This window comes from Panicum virgatum, chromosome 4N, assembly GCF_016808335.1.
Source record: "Panicum virgatum strain AP13 chromosome 4N, P.virgatum_v5, whole genome shotgun sequence".
Classification (NCBI taxonomy): Eukaryota; Viridiplantae; Streptophyta; class Magnoliopsida; order Poales; family Poaceae; genus Panicum; species Panicum virgatum.
The window spans coordinates 25,680,387-25,689,456 of record NC_053148.1 but is presented as its reverse complement, the minus strand read 5'-3'; the positions used below and the strand labels follow the sequence as shown (position 1 = coordinate 25,689,456).

At 44.2% G+C, this 9,070-nt stretch overlaps 1 non-coding gene across 1 annotated transcript; it reads right to left on the bottom strand.

Annotated features, from left to right (window-relative positions):
- Window positions 1–5,379: 5,379 nt before the first annotated feature.
- On the bottom strand, window positions 5,380–5,486 carry LOC120671768. The gene has a single exon (XR_005673857.1). It is a non-coding gene; the product is annotated as a small nucleolar RNA R71 (small nucleolar RNA).
- Between the last annotated feature and the right edge of the window lie 3,584 nt (window positions 5,487–9,070).

Here is a 9,070-nt window from a genome sequence, read left to right as displayed (position 1 = left end):
AATCTGATAATTGCAGATACGGATTAAGCAAATCACATGTGGGGTTTAAAAACTCGATTCTAAAGGACTAATCGACATAGTGGAGGAGATCAAGAACGGGGGCCTTGGATCAATGTATAAGGACTTGTCGCCACAGATACAACGATGCAATCTCTGTTTCTCGAAGGAAAACACAACAACTAAACAAAACCCTAGTCTAAAAGGCGGTGGCTACTGAGTTTATATCCTAAGGGACGTCCTAGGGTTGCTGGTGGAGGCCAAGGGGGCATCCACCACTTGGGCCAACACGGTACACGGGCCAACAGCCCAAAAGACGGTGTTGCAACAACTTGACAGATTCTGGATGTTCACTTGTTTTGACGATTACCGTTGACTCCGAATGAATTTGGGCCTCAAACCAGTGCCATTGAAAGCTCCTTGAAATTATCTTTCCATCCATATAAAGATCATCCTAAACGGACTCCGTATGCAGCCTGGGCGTTGATTTTGGTGCAGGCTGCTCCTGGACTCCAAAGCAGACTCGAACTCGACTTGGATTGGGCCTCCAACTCGGATTGGCTGCCCTTGCTGGTCCACCACGCCTCCAAACTCCTCCCCAACATCCGCGTCATCATCTCCATAGTTTCTAACAATAATTAAATCATTAGGTAGTAATTTATTCTTAAATCCAGATGACAAATTTATTTGGAACGAGCTCACCTTATAATCAATGGTCGTATCCGAAGGTGTCGTGCCCTCATCATCCTTCCCTTCTTGAAAGAAAAGCCATCCTCGGTGCCGATTGTAATTGAAACTGATCCTGTAGGCTCCTTGATCCGAATCCACATGAACTTTGTCAATACTATCCTACAAAAGATTAGTACTAACAAAAGGCAGCATAGTAATAGATGGCGTATGAATATCAATAGTGTCGGATCTACTTAGTTGATTACAATCTTGAACAACAAAAGGAGAATTCAGATTTGCACAATTTAAACTCGATGTATCAAATATTATCCTTTGTTGTTATATTTGCCAATAACATGATATGTATGTCTAGACAACCATGGCAAATCAGCACACATAAAAAGTTTCTCCTTTAAATTACTTAGATTACACAAAACATCAAATTCAATGTAACCCAAGGTATGTAAAGAAGACAACAATTTCATCTCATCTGTATCACTAGCAACATGAATAACATTTGTAAATTCAGCAAAAGCATGTGGTTCAGTGCTCTCATGTTCATGATCAGGTAAGTCATCTTTATCACAGGGAATATGAAGCAAATCATCTTGTGACAAAGGTAAATCAAGAGTCGGTCCCACTAATAGTTGCTCTGTCATAGCATGATTGGTGCAAGAATTCAGCACATCAAAAAGAAACCTCACCATCCATAAGTGCAGCACCATGAGCATTACCTTTGCTCTCAATTTCAGCAGGAGTAATAGGTGCATTGTGAAGTGATGGCTCTGAATTTTCACATGAGGATGTGAGATCCTCATTTTTGCCCATGTCATCCTTGTCCTCTTGCTTTTGTTCAGAATCCTGCAAAAGGTTAGGTGGTGCAAGAGATACAACAATGGACTGATCCTCTAAGTTATGCACCTCGTCATATGAATTTAAAGCAGGAGTTGCATTAACAAAGGTTTCTCACATAAGAAGTTTCATATCATTCCAAGTTTGAGGTTTATCAGAAGAATCTAAAGAATCCCACCAAACTAAAGCTGAGTGTCGTAAAACACTGGATGCATTTTTTACCTTCCTCCTTGGAAACAAAAAGTGAGTAGCAAATATGTTATCTAGGGCAATTTCCCACTCCATGTACTCATCAGCACCAATGCCATCATAAGTTGGTGGATATGAAGAAGCTGTCATTGTTAAAAGATAGCAAAAGACAACACAAAAGTATTATCCCTATCAACTAGAAACTACTAGGACGGAAAGGTGGGAAAGTAGATTGCAATATCTCAAGCAGTTTATCACCGTCTTGCAAGTGTTCTTACCAAAGCCAACAGGATGGTACAATCTGTTGTCAAGCTTGAGTGTAACAGTTGCAAGATGAACCTGTGCTGACAGAAGTATTTGTGGAGCTTTGGGTAGGCACAATATGGTAGCAAGGAATATCAAAATTTCAACTCAGAATTGCAAGACTGAAAAGTAGTCCCAAACTAGCCTATGTTGCTGGCTTAAACTTGTATGAGATCTAGTTCAAGCAAGCAATGCATACAACTAAGCAAAGGAACTAAAAAAAATGCGAGCACTACTGAATTTTTTCTCTCCTTTCCTCTTTTTCTTTTGGGGTGCGGCTTTTTCTTTATTTTGTTTTTTTTTTGCACCTCTTTGCCTTTTGCTTACTGATTTTTTGTTTCTAATTGCAGAAAATTCCACAAGAATTGTACCTTTACAGCCTAACACACCAACTCTTTCACTTTTCTTCACGTGTGTAGTGAGAAAATCTTACTGCTATTTCTTTTGCACAATTTAGAACTAAATAGCAGCAGATCCTGGAACCTTTTTCCTTCATAAATTTACACGAACTCACTAGCCGTTCCTGTTCAACACCGTCATTGATAGCTTTTATCTTCGGGAGATAGATTTGACAGGGAGACAGTACACCTTTGCAAACTCTCTACCGGATCCGACCTATGAGAAGCTCGATATAGTTCTAATGAGAACTGAATGGGAGTTCAAATACCCGATGGTAACTGTGCATGCGTTGGACAGAGGCGTCTCAGATCATACTCCGTTACTTTTGGAAACGGGAGACCCACCCTTTACGGGACATGCAAAGTAGTTCAATGGAACTCAGTTGGCTATCCCATGAGGATTTTATAGAGTGGGTCACATAAATTTGGAATAAACCGGTTAGCAGACAAAATTCAGTGCAACGCTGGAATAGAAAATTGGGGGCACTCCTAAAGCACTTGCGGGGGTGGGCTCGCCACCACCATGGGTTGTATAAAGCACAAAAGGAAAACCTCCAATCTGTAGTAACGATCCTAGACACCCAAGCTGAAATTAGAACACTCACGGACGAGGAGAGGAATCAACTGGAATCCGCCCGGGATGACTTGATAAAACTCCTGCGAAAGGAGGAACTCAAGTATTATCAATGGGCCAAAGTGACTAACATTCTTTTGGGGGATAATAACACTCGATACTTTCATATGGTTGCAAATGGCAAACATCGTAAGAAATGTATCTTCTCCCTAGAACACGAGGGTGGAAAAATTGAGGGTCAGCATAACCTAAAAGGTTATTGTTGACGGTCGTTAAGTGCGAAATGTGACCGTCAACTATACTCGTAAAAGAAGAAAAACTATACCTCTTACTCACATATTTGTATCACTAACCTAGCTCCACAGTTGTTTTTGAAGGTTTATGTTTTTAGGAGCACAAGTCCGGAATAAGAAGAAAACACAACGAATACGCAGACGACGTCGCAAACGATCGCGTATGGCGTGACACATACAAAAGAGGGCCCACAAACCAGACCAAACCGACCAACCAAGCCCCGGCACCGACCATCTGACATCATGTCCCACCAGGCAGTGTACCAGAGAAGGTCGGTGGCCAGAGGCGGCAGGGGGGGTTTGGCCGACCCCACCTGTAAGCCAAACAGGCTGAGTTTTGGCGGGAAGCTTGATCTTATCCTCCTGAAGGCGATTGATGATGTTTCCATATTTATCTTGGCGGGAACCGACCTCAAGGAACTATATAAGGGGCCTCACACCACTCACACCACACACACCACTTGAAGGCCTCTCTCTCTACACTCTCTTGTGACTTGTACTCCTTAGGGTAGTGGAGCTAGGCTAGTACTTCATCTCTTTAGCGAATCCAGTCGTCCTCGGGGTCGGTGAGCAATCCTCGGCCTCTATTATGGCTTTGTATTCTGACTTTCTTTATGCAATTCATATTCAGTTCATTCTTGGTTATCTTGCTATGTTCTTATCTTGCTTAGCCTTGATCAGTGCTTTATCGAGTTATTCTATTTGCTTGCTTAGACCAGATGATCTGGGTAAGGATATCGGTTCGTTGTGCTTTCGGGCTTGCCTTATTAGCATCTTACCTGTCCATCCGAAGGGTGGGGGACCCGGGGGTGCTAGGGTAGTGACTTCATATGCGGGCATGGTGCCCGGGTATGTGGGATCCTTCAGATATGACAGTGCTCCACGGTGTGAATGGGGAAGACCGCAAGTGGTGACAGCCCTGTTGGTCCACCGGGAAGCTGCTTCTCGGTTAACGTACTCCTCGACGTTCGGGTACTGTGTAGGAGTTCATGCAAAGATGAAACGGGACTGGATGTTCTCCAGTGCTGGTCATTCTCCCCAATATCCCTAATTTCCTGGCACTTGCAGCTCTAAGCATGTGGCTAATGTAACTTATCTGCTAACATGAATAGTATACTAAGAATCTTTGCCTATGCTCCCACTAACCTTAGGATTGCTTGTTTATTCTTTATTCATGAGAGTTGGTTGTTCTGTGTGTGTCACATTACCCTTGATTATCATTAATTTATCATTTGTAAATACACTTTACACAACCTAGCCATCTCTTGGGAAAATATAAATAACGATACCCTGAATACTTCCGGGTGAAATGCTATAATGGTATATCCGTGCGCTTGCGGATCCTTCTATAAACGTTAAGACATACCACACGGCATTTTCGAGGCACTGTTGCTAGGAACTAACCACTCCTAGTGATGGCACTAAGAAATGCCAACAAGCATTTCTGGCGTCGTTGCCGGGGATGGCACTAGGTGTAAAGTATATTTACTAAGTACATAAACATGGCAATATAAGTAAGAGGTAGCTACTGCTTATATAGGCTAATGTGTTTATCTTTTTGTTTTCTCCTGATTGGATGAAAATAGGGTAGTGTATGTCTGGTTTCTCCTTGCCGAGAAGTTTTATTGAAAATCCCGAGAACCTCGTGAGAAGGGTCCGACCTCACGTCGTCCCTCCTCCGATCTCGCAGTCGACAAGAGAGCCAGCTTCCCAAGCACCATCAACAATCACTGAACCCATGGCTGAGAAGACTCTCCGCGATTTTTCCGTCCCCTCAGCTGCCAATGTGGCAACTGGACCCAACGTTGATGTTGGGGATGTGAACTTTGAGCTGAAGTCCAGTCTCATAAACATGGTGCAGGCTAGCCCATTCTGTGGCAAGCCGAATGAGGACGCTAACGCCCATCTCCAGAACTTTTTGGAGTTATGCAAAATCGTAACCATTCGGGGCATTACGGCTGACGCCATCAGGCTCCGCCTGTTTCCTTTCTCCCTCCCGAGGAAGGCGAAATAGTGGTTTTATCAGAACAAGGAAGCCGTCAGCACGTGGGACAAGTGTTCCACAGTGTTCCTAGCTAAATTCTTCCCGTTGGGCAAAACAAATGCCCTACGCGGAAGAATTTCAAGTTTCCAGCAGACAGGGATGGAATCCATCCCAGAAGCTTGGGAGAGACTGCAAGAATACATACTCGCCTGTCCTCATCATGGGATGGACGAGTGGCTCGTGCTCCAAAGCTTCTACAATGGGCTAACAACAACATCCAGAGCCCATCTCGATGCTGCTACTGGAGGAGCCTATCTCGACTTTACAATCGCCAAGGCTAAGGCCTTAATTGAAAAGATGGTCTCCAACTAGGGCTGGAACGAGGAGCGTTCCCAGCCCAGAACCAAGGGCGGAATGCATACCGCCAAGGAGACGGACATGCTCGCCGCCAAGCTAGACCTGTTACTAAAGTAACTCGATGAAGGGAACCGACAACAGATGCATGTTCCCATCCATGCCATGAACTCGTACTTAACATGCGAGATTTGTGGTGATGGTGGACACTCGGGGAATGACTGCCCTGAGCCCCGTGAAGACTACATCATCAACAACAACACTGAGTTTCGTCCACAAGGAGGCCAAGGGTGGGATCAAGCACGCCCACCATTACAAGGAGGAGGTAACTACTTTAACTCAAATTTAAATTTGAATTTCAATTCGAACCAACCCTCCTTGAGAGACTTAGTTTTTGGCCAAGCTAAAATAAACGAATCTTTAGACAAGAAGCTTGCTGCCAATGATAAAATTTTAGAAGGAATAAATGCAAAAGTTGAAACTCTTTCTTCTGCTCTTAAAAATCAACTAAGTTTCAACAAAATGATAGAAACATAACTGGCACAAATCGCTGCTACTGTTCCTGTCTCTGAGTCTGAGAAGATTCCGGGGCAACCCGAATCTTCCATTGAAACTGCAAATATGGTGTCTACCGGGTGGGGCAACCTTCCCTGGCAGACTCCTCGCACTAACCATGCAGGCAGGTACAATCCCCCGAAGAATGAACCTGGGATGGCTTGGTAGCAGTAATTTAAGAAGATCCAGGGGTCCCCATGATCAGCTTCTCAATCTTCGATCAATACTATGAGCATGCACTCTGCGACCTGTTGGCCAGTGTCAACATTATGCCCATGGTAATATACAAGAAACTCTTATACCCTACTCTCTCCCCAACATATATGTGTGTGCAGCTCGCAGACTCTACAATCCGGTATCCCGAGGGGATAGCCAAGAATGTCTTGGTCTGCGAGCGAGACTCCTTCGTCCTCGCAGACTTTGTGGTCATGGATATAGAAGGCGACCTCGGAATCGATCTCATCCTTGGGCGACCATTCCCGAGGGCCGCCAAAGCAAGGATAGATGTGGGAAGAGGAGAAATCCGCTTCCGCGTCAGAAAGGAGGACATGTTCTTCAAATTCAAACAAAGGGAAGAGCAGCGCATCTTGAACTGATAGGATGACGAAGGGCAGACACTCTGGGATGCACCAGAATCCCCACCATCAAGACCAACGACCACATGATCCAAGAGAAGACGTGCAAAGAAAATGTGGTGTAAGGTCGCAAGCTCATCCTCGTCCAATTCTCCAGGATGAGCCGAGCAGTGGTAATCACAGCAGGAGAAAGGTTCCACTCGTTAGACTCAAAACGACGAGCCCTTGCCGAAGGTGATCGGTATGTATCTCATATTTACTTTTCACCATTTCATTTGTTTTCGACTTTTTTGATTTTTCCCACTGCATATTTGAATTTTCAAAACACCCTTGCATGCTAGAAACTTTTCTAGAATTTTTTTCATTTTTTCACAAAAAAAATCCAAAAATATTTCTGAGCATGAAAATCCTTTGAAAAATAAATTTGAACATCTTTTTGAAGCAAAGTTTGGCCGGCACCAAAGTTTAAAAAGTTTATGACCGTTAGAAGGGCAATGGGCCCTGGCTGTCAGCAGAATGGCCTACCTAGGGTTCGGCCGAACCCTAGGGTCGACCGGCCCCCTGCCAACGGCTAGTGGGCCCAATCTTTTCCAACGGTCACTAGCTGTCAGTGTTTACCGCCAAGCCTGCTCAGGGATACCCTTAGCAGTAAGGTTTTTTAGGTAGGGATCGACTGCTCTGGAACTCGATGGTGCAAGGAACACAAAGATTTAGACAGGTTCGGGCCGCGAGTTGTGTAATACCCTACGTCCTGTGTGGTTGTTTGTATTGCCTTAGGTATTGATGTGATTCTAGGGGGTATCTGCCCGCTCTTATATATTTGTAACACCCGGTTTACAAAAGGGCGTAAACCGAGTAGTCATATATGTGCCAGGATCAAGTCACACGTATATACAACAGAATGAACAGTATATCACAGCACATATCATGTAAAAAGATATAATAAAACGAGTACGAATGTTATTTATTACATTAATGACAAAATGTCTGATACAAATATGCGGAAGCGTAGAACAAGTACGAAACTCTCTCTGAAGTTGGGCGCCACAGGGACGTCGACTGGGAGACGACCGCCTAGAAGTCCTCATACTCCTGGTAGCTCCGGGTGAACTCATCCGCGTCGCCGGGAACTGAGCAGCAGTGGGGTGTCCCCAAAGAGAACAAGAGGAAAAGAGTAGGGTATGCAAGAGTGAGTACACAACTTGTACTCAACAAGTATAACACAAACTATGAGGCTCTACGGTTGGCTGACTCAACTGCATTAGCTTTTAATCTTGGCAAAATTTTATTAAAGCTAATCACTACAAGTTGATGAAATTACCATAACCCAGTTGCATAGACATTGATCAAATTAATTATGAACTACTGAGAACCAAACCAAACCAAACCACCCAGGTAACCCCACTAATCAAAAGGAGGATCTGGGCCGCTCATGACCGTGAGCAAGGTTAGTATACCAGTTTTACACTCTGCAAAGGTTGCACATCTTTACCCACAAGTCGTGAACTACGCTAGTTGTTCATCACACTTCCGTAGGTGAGATGACGAGCAAACTCACTACGAGGCCGTTACAAAGAATCTCGTTGGTAAGGCATAACCGCGAGGGTTGAATCGGCGACGATGGAGCAGGTCTAGTGGGCGTCAAGCACAAAGTCACAGACGAGGCCACTCAGCACGAGGGCCATAGAAGCTTACCACCCTTGCCCCGCAGGCAAGTTACTCCAAACCAAAAAGACCTAATTAGTAAGCCAAGACCGTCCCATTGCAGTCTTGTGGTTGCGCAGTTGTCCCAGGTTGTCGCTCTAATGACGTACGGTCCTTATGGAGAGTAGCTAGCACAAAACACAGTGCGAGCCCCCTAAACCAAGTTTCTAGAAAAACATGTTTTAAGGAGACGTAAACCACTCAAGTACAGAGCACATAGGGTAACGCTCAGAATTAAGTTGCATAAGACCATTAACAATTTAATTAAAAAGGACCATGTGTGAGAGCGCAGCACCTAGCACAACTAAACAAAATGCAACCCAAGGGATATATATATATATATAAAAGGATATAAAGTGGCTAGGAAAGTCCTTATAGGCATACAGTATTAAAATGCAGTATGAAATTGTATTTAAAGATGATAGGAATGTTCATGTTATACTTGCCTTCCTCAAACTGCTCCTGCTGCTCGAAGTGTCCCGCGGAAGGTGGCTCCTAGTACTCCTCCGACTGCTCAATGTCTACTAACGATCGCAACGCCAAAACAAGGTCCAACACATACACATACATGCAAACAAAGGCAAATGCTAAGAAACAGTACAACAATACATAAAAACAGCAAA